The 7,111-nt window shown below is 44.7% G+C and overlaps 1 long non-coding RNA gene across 1 annotated transcript; it reads right to left on the minus strand.

Moving 5' to 3' along the window:
- Positions 1–4,990: 4,990 nt before the first annotated feature.
- Positions 4,991–6,689, minus strand: LOC146171030 (uncharacterized). Its single transcript, XR_014702991.1, has 3 exons — positions 6,574–6,689; positions 6,300–6,433; positions 4,991–5,176 (listed from the first exon to the last, which is right to left on the minus strand). It is a non-coding gene; the product is annotated as an uncharacterized LOC146171030 (long non-coding RNA).
- Positions 6,690–7,111: the final 422 nt, after the last annotated feature.

Below are 7,111 nucleotides of genomic sequence, written 5' to 3' on the forward strand. Positions count from 1 at the left end.
CGGCTTTGTCACTGCAGCCTCCTTGCACACAGCGCAGGTTGTGCACAAATGTTGCTTGTTTGCAAGGCAAAATCTTGTAGAAAATGTTTCTGCACCTGAACGTATGCCTACAGGTACACCAGCTGGGAAAACTTTTCATGCCGTGGATCTGTTTTCAGCTATGTTCACTTGTACCCTGCTGCGGTAGCTCAGTGATAAGAGAGCTTGATTGCTGGTCCCGAGGATACAGGTTTACTCTCAGCTGCGGTGGCAGCTGATGGAGGCGAAATGCAAGGCGGCTTTGTACTTTGCGATGTCAGTGCACATAAAAAACCCAGGTGATCAGAATTTTCTGGAGCTGTCCACTACAGCATCCCTCATAGCCAATAGACATTAAACCCCATAAACCGAACAGAACACTTGTCAACTGTAAACTTCCATGAGGAGAAAACAATCTATGCAGCTCAAAAGCAGGCCCTGTGGCTGCATACAGTTCACCAAAATGTACATGCGAAATTAATTGCAAAATAAAGTACAATCCCTTTGTGCACGTTACATAAGGCATTGCAATCCAAGGCAAGCACAGATGGTGGAGGTAGGTGCAGCGTATGTCTAGTTATCAAAAGGCAGTATTTCTGTGCATATCAGCAAAGTATATGGGGTTTTATTTCCGGGCTCTAGGAGGGCCACAATTTTAGCCTCTTGGGAACCTTTATTGTGCACTACTAATACTGCTGCATATCATATGGGCATTTTCGCATATTGCCTCTATTGAAGCAGCATCACTTTTTTAGGTAAAAGTGAATATTCTAGTGTCTCATTGCAGGTCTGCAATAATCATTGTAAAAATGTTGAGAATCTTTCAGGCGACTGTGTACAAACTTGACTAACTACACATAACTTTCTGCATCCACAAAACTATATGCTGGCTTAGTCCTTTATCTCAAAGCTTCATTTGTCATTGGCAATTGTGCCAGTATTGCCAGTGACAAGTAGCACTTGTCCAACCTGCTCTTACATTGCTTGCACTGCCAATGAAAAAGGAATAGATTTGGTAAATACATTGATTGCATTTTCAACTCTACAGAGCCATAGTTATCCATGGAAAAAAATGCGCATTTCAGTCTTTAGCACACATTTTTGGCATGACAAAAGTCATTTTATGATAATAGTGCCACACACAAAGAGTGCCGGTGGCGGTGATGCCTCAATAAAAAAAGAGCTCTTTCGTAAAGTAGTTCAGACAGCAGCTTCGCTGACAATCTAGAATTTGTACCTGACAGTTACTCGACCCCGTTTGCGATGTGGATAAACTGGTAAAAAAAAAAGAAAAGATGGCGAAGTGACAGCATGCTTACTAATGAAGGAAACTTTTTAGAATTAGAATGGTATGAAAAACATTACAACTAAACCTGGCGATGTTAGTATGTTTTTCGGGAGTTAATTTGGCGGTTACAGGGTTAACGTGCAGCTAACTTCATATAATTAGCATCAATTAAATGCTGTGTATCTTGGGGGCCATCATTAACAATATCATGCATGTGAGCCATCACATGCTTGAGTTAATTAAACATACAAAATATGTAGGCACCTTTTATTCAGATAGCATTTGTATACAAAATCAAAAGCACCATGGCAATGTCAGAAGCAGCTTAGGCATATAAGCACAGCCTATTTTGAACATGATGTGGAACAGGTTCCTTAGCCCTCATATTTTTCAAAGTCTGCTAACAAACAGATGTGCATTTGCAAAAACCTGCATGGTATGCAGATGAGCCATTCCTGCCACTAACAAAATGAGCCACTTCACAGATTTCCATATGGTCCTTCCAGGCTTTGAACTCTGCAAAAAGAAACATTTTCCAAGTTGTCAAAAGTGAGTCTCAAAAAAAGACAGCAAGAAACTGAACTCTTGTAGACTGGAAAATACAAAAAAAAAGTACAGGTATTGCCAACACCAGCGAATTGCATAAGTAAACTGCGTATGTTGACATCAATTTTTGGAAGCAGATTTCAGAGGCTAGGCTACACTGCCATGCAGTCAGCCATAACTACTGCTAGATGAATGTCAACATATCCAAAATGAGCTAGATAACTTCTTATCAAGTTGTCTTTTGTGTGCCTTCATAGACGCTCTGACTAGGCTCAAACATGGCAAATAGACTTGTCCTCCGCACTCATTGGTTCTTCACGATGCCTGTCACTGGCAAGGCCTAAAGCTTTTCCTATTGGTTCATTGACTCGAACGAGAACATCTTCGGTGTAACTCCGCCTGGTTGGGTACTTGAAACAAAAGTTTAAGAAACACCATCACCAACCAAATTTTTTATTAGAACCCGACGTTTCGGGTCCAACTCGGTCCCTTCCTCAGGGGCGACTAAAGTTTGAGGCCCGCAGTAGCAGGCACACGTGGCGAAGTCCAATTGCGTAGCAGAGCCAGGGTAGCGTCCCCGGATTCCTGTTCACTGCTGCAGCTGTCAGCCGGATGGATGAACCGAAAAAAGACGTGACGTCTTTTGAAAGGATTGGTCTCCACATCAAGTATGTTCACCTCGTCAAAGGCGATTTTGTGGTCGGCGCATTCGCAGTGCTCGGCGAGGGGGGTTGCTTTTCGAGTTCAATTGCCGGGCGTCATTTTTGTGCTGCAATATGCGCCGATATACGTGGCAGAGCACTCGGAGCACGAGATTTTATAAATAATGCCTGCTTATTTTTCTCTGGGAATACGGTCTTTTGGTAGCGGCAGAAAATGGCAGACTGTTGAGGTAGGTTTGTGCGACATACAGACGTGTTTGCGCACGATGCGTGCAAGCGCCTGGTGCCCGCCACGTATGGGAGCACAATGCGAGGGCGCTTCGGCGTGTCCGTGCTGACTGACCCTCTTGTCCTGCTAGCTCGACGGCAGGAAGCACATTGGAATGAAGGCGCGTGTATAGCCATTCTTCTTCAGATCGGCTAAACATAGGCCGCTGCCTGCTACTGCGGGCCTCAAACTTTAGTCGCCCCTGAGGAAGGGACCGAGTTGGTCGCGAAACGTTGGATTCTAATAAATAATTTGGTTGGTGATAGTGTTTCTTAAACTAGTGGTTCATCAAACCGATTAACAAGCTAATGGCAGAAGGAGCACAGGTAACTTCTTCAAGAGCCTACATATGCTCTTGCAACCATGTGTTCTTATTCCATCATTTACTATCAGCCAAAAAGAACTCAGTACTCTGTTTGACAGCATTATCTGCACACTGGATTCACTTTCAGAGTTTATTTTGTTCAACAAGGTGCCAATCACGACAAAGGCACTGGTCATCGAACAACAGAATGCCCAGTGCTCAGTTTAAAGGCAACAAGGAAACAGAGGTAAACCTGCCAAGTACAATGATCAAGAACAATGTAGAAGCAGTGTTGTGGCAATTATTTGAGGTAAATCTCTGTGCATCATCATTGTACAACAAAAAGAGTAAAAGCTGCGTCCAGGTGGCGTAAAGCGTCAAAAAAAAAAAGCTTTGCGGTATGACTTCCCCCTCAAAGAAGCATCGGCCCAATGCTCTACATTGAATAGAAAGGTAGGCAAAAATAAACAAGCAAAATATAAACACAGTGCCCATCAGTTATAATAGGGCTTTAGGCACACAACATACAATTTCCGGACATGTATCACCCCTGGGGTGCTGTCAGCAGCATCTGGGGACAATTCCATAGCCCATTTCATCTAGATGAGTGAACTTGATTTGCGGAAACAGCAGCATAAAATTTATGGTTTTCATTAAATCCACGATGGTGATTCAGCATCCAAACCTAGAGTCGGTCTCCTGGCTTGTAATCTTCATTGTCATTGTAGGTTACGTTAGGCATTGGTGCCTTGCTGGCTTTTTATGCGCAGCTGGGCGAGTCGTCGGGCTGCTTCTTCACGCTGAAGGTAGGCAGTGACACTGAGGCAGTCCTTTTCTGTTACATGTGGCATCAGCATGACATCGAGCGCTGTATTAAGGCGAAAGCCTTTAAAGGGAAACTGCACCGGTTGTAGATTTTGACGAGTTTCAAGGAATCAAATGATTACAGCTTCCAGGTTAAGCATGCAAGATATCTTCGCGCTAGCATATCAAACAATGGCGCAAATAGCGATTTAAACCGCTTCAGCTATACGTATACCCGTAGCAGACTTGCTAACATGATAGAAACGGTGGGCTGCCGCAGGCAGTTTCGTTGTCGTCGGACAGGTGCGTCTCTTCTCTAGAGGCAACTGCAGCCCAAAAATCTGGTGGGCGCTTCCAATCCTCAGTATTCGTAAACAAATTCTTTAATCCTGATACTCGCCGATTTCTCTGCGCGACTAAGTCCATAAATGAAACACGCACAGCTAGCCACATGCGGGCATCTCAAGTAAGGCATCGCTCACACTTGACGACCGGCTGTTTGTGGGGGTTTGCGTCGAGTACCGCCGTTCGCTCAGCCTAGCTGCTGCTGGACGTTGCGTCTGTACTATGATGCACTGTGGTCGCAACTACCATAACTATAATAGTACAGTGCAGCCGCAACGTATACGTAAGTATCTCACTATCTCCCAAGCAAAAAAAAAGTGTTTGGCAAAAGGTAGGGCCGACCTTTCTCGCTGACCAAAAAGTGGCCGGCCGACCTTCGGCACCCGAATGAGGGCCGGCGTCGGGGATTGACACTGACCTAACGTCGGCCGATTTTCGGCAATCGACTACGGCCCGACCTTTTGGCCCGACGTGATCGACCACCTGCCGCACGTGGGCGTGCCGTCTGCCAGCGTTACTGAATGGTCGGCCGCTCGTCTGCCCTAGCATTTTGCTGACGAAAGACCGTACGTCGGCCGGTTGCTTCCCGCCGCCGGTTAGTGGCCGGCATCGCCCCTCGTGCAGGTATCATGCCATGCATTTAATATATCGTGGCCCATGCATATATAACGGGGTAGCACATACAAATGCATCAAGAAAAGCAGTAGCTTTTCTGATGCCATGAAGAAACAAAAGCTGCAGTAGTTGGTGAAAAATTTATTTGTCAACAGCGTTCAGAAAAAGCTCGCGATTTGCTTTTTAATAAGCGTGGATATATATATCACTGCGCGTGTGCCACATATGGAAGATGGGCTTGAGGCTTGGTTTCCTTCTTTTGGCAGCCTGTCGATCACTTGATGTCTGCGACTGGTCGGATCTGCGGCAGGTTCCATCTTGGTCAGCTGTATGAAGAAAAGTGTTTTAATTAAATATTTCCTTTTCGCCTAGACTTTTACATTGCAGGCAAATATAGGGTGAAAAGGTAGAAAAAATAATGTCTGCTCACTGCCACCAACTGCACTATCACATCAATATATTTTATGCGCTTGACTTCATGCGACCCTACTGAAAACGCATTAGCGCAAAGCCGCAATAGGTAATCAGGATCCGTGAATCCGCGAGAAAGGCGCGATCACTTTGTTTTGCTGGAGTCATGATGTTGCAATTTGCAACCGTAGCGCACTCAAACCTTATCCTCCCGAAGCGCGTTCTTGCATGCTAATGCTGCAATTTAATAATTCTAGCAAAGCCAAGTGTCCCCGCTTGTCATAGAGCGCGTATGAGGGATTCCAACGCGGCAGAACAAACAGTTTCCGCGATATTTACATGAAACCTACGATAAGTTTATCCCGTAGAATACAGTTTAATTTTCTCAAACTAGATGGAACTTTTACAGCAAAAGCGACCGGATATTTAACGATAAGTCATCTGATTTATTTTCGTTATTTAACAACCGAGCATTATTTTAAAAATTGTCTCATCAGCCAAGACGGCTATTTAGACAGCCCAACTCTTAGAAGCTTATAGAACCCGTTCTAAATTTTTAAAGCTTGAAACAAGTTAGCTGAACACCTCATGAGCATGTAAGCACCAAGAAATAATCCGCACGATGAAAATACAACTGCTTGCCCAGAAAGCAAGCGCACAGAGCAAAATCAATGTGAAACGGCTCAGATCTGTGTGCATCACATATATAATATATAATTCCAAAATCCACAAAATGAACGCACTGGCTCACTTAGGTTGCCAGCATGCCGCATCACTCAATCATCAATTTTCACGTATATACATCATTACAGCAGCAAAAAAAAAATAATAATAAACACGGCATAAATCTTGTACTCAGTCCTGGCACGAGCTTGCTTGGCAGTAGCGATGATGCTAGTACAGCTTCTGATCGCTCCTATGGCGAGGGGTGCTGCAATATTTATATCAGTGATAGCATTTGACATTTAACTGGGTTGCATGCGTCCCATCGATGTGAGTCGGATAATCGAATTTTCCGAACAAAATCAGCGCTAATACCTGTCCGGCAAGTGCACCGCCATGAAGAAGCGAAAGACCAGCGTTTTAGTGTAGAGGAGACCAAGGACTTCGGGCTTCGGCGAAACGAGCTTCCACTGTCGAAGCCAGTTTCCAGATCAGCTGATATCGCCTCCCTGCACGATCAGCGCAAGGCGCGCACACCAATTACAAAATATGCATTTACAGTAACAAGATGCGCATAAGTCTCAAAACAATACATATTTAGTTGCAGTACATTATCGTATAGAAGAAAATCAGCGATAATTTGACTTACCTGGTCGGTATACATGTCAGTGCATGCACTTCGATGTGAAGAAGTGAAAGACGGGCGTTTTGGGGCAGAGGAGATCGGACCTCGGACTGCAGCGAAAAGAGCTAATTCCACCGCCGCAACGTCGTTTCCAAGTCGGCTCAGCACGTCTTCCTGCGGAATCAGAGCGAAATGCGCACACATCGATTATAAAAAAAAAATGTACGTAGTAATAAGATGCGCATATATATACGCGCTCCAGAAACAGTTGCAGTATATTGTCGTATCGAACAAAATATGTGCTAATTGGACCTACCTGATCGGTATAGTGAGTGTCCCTCCATATTAAAAGGCGAGCATTTTGGGACAGGAGATACCCAAGGACCCAGACTGCAGCAAAATGAGCCGCAGCCTTGTTTCCAAACGGCTCAGCAAGTCTTCCTGCGCGATCAGCGCCCACACCAATTATATATATATATATATATACTCTCAAGGTTCGTATACAGACAACATAAATACCCAAGCAAGTAGCAGGGGGAACAGCGGCCGATGTAGCTCAGTT

This window comes from Amblyomma maculatum, unplaced genomic scaffold (assembly GCF_055883805.1).
Source record: "Amblyomma maculatum isolate TAMU_Amacu unplaced genomic scaffold, ASM5588380v1 scaffold_24, whole genome shotgun sequence".
Classification (NCBI taxonomy): Eukaryota; Metazoa; Arthropoda; class Arachnida; order Ixodida; family Ixodidae; genus Amblyomma; species Amblyomma maculatum.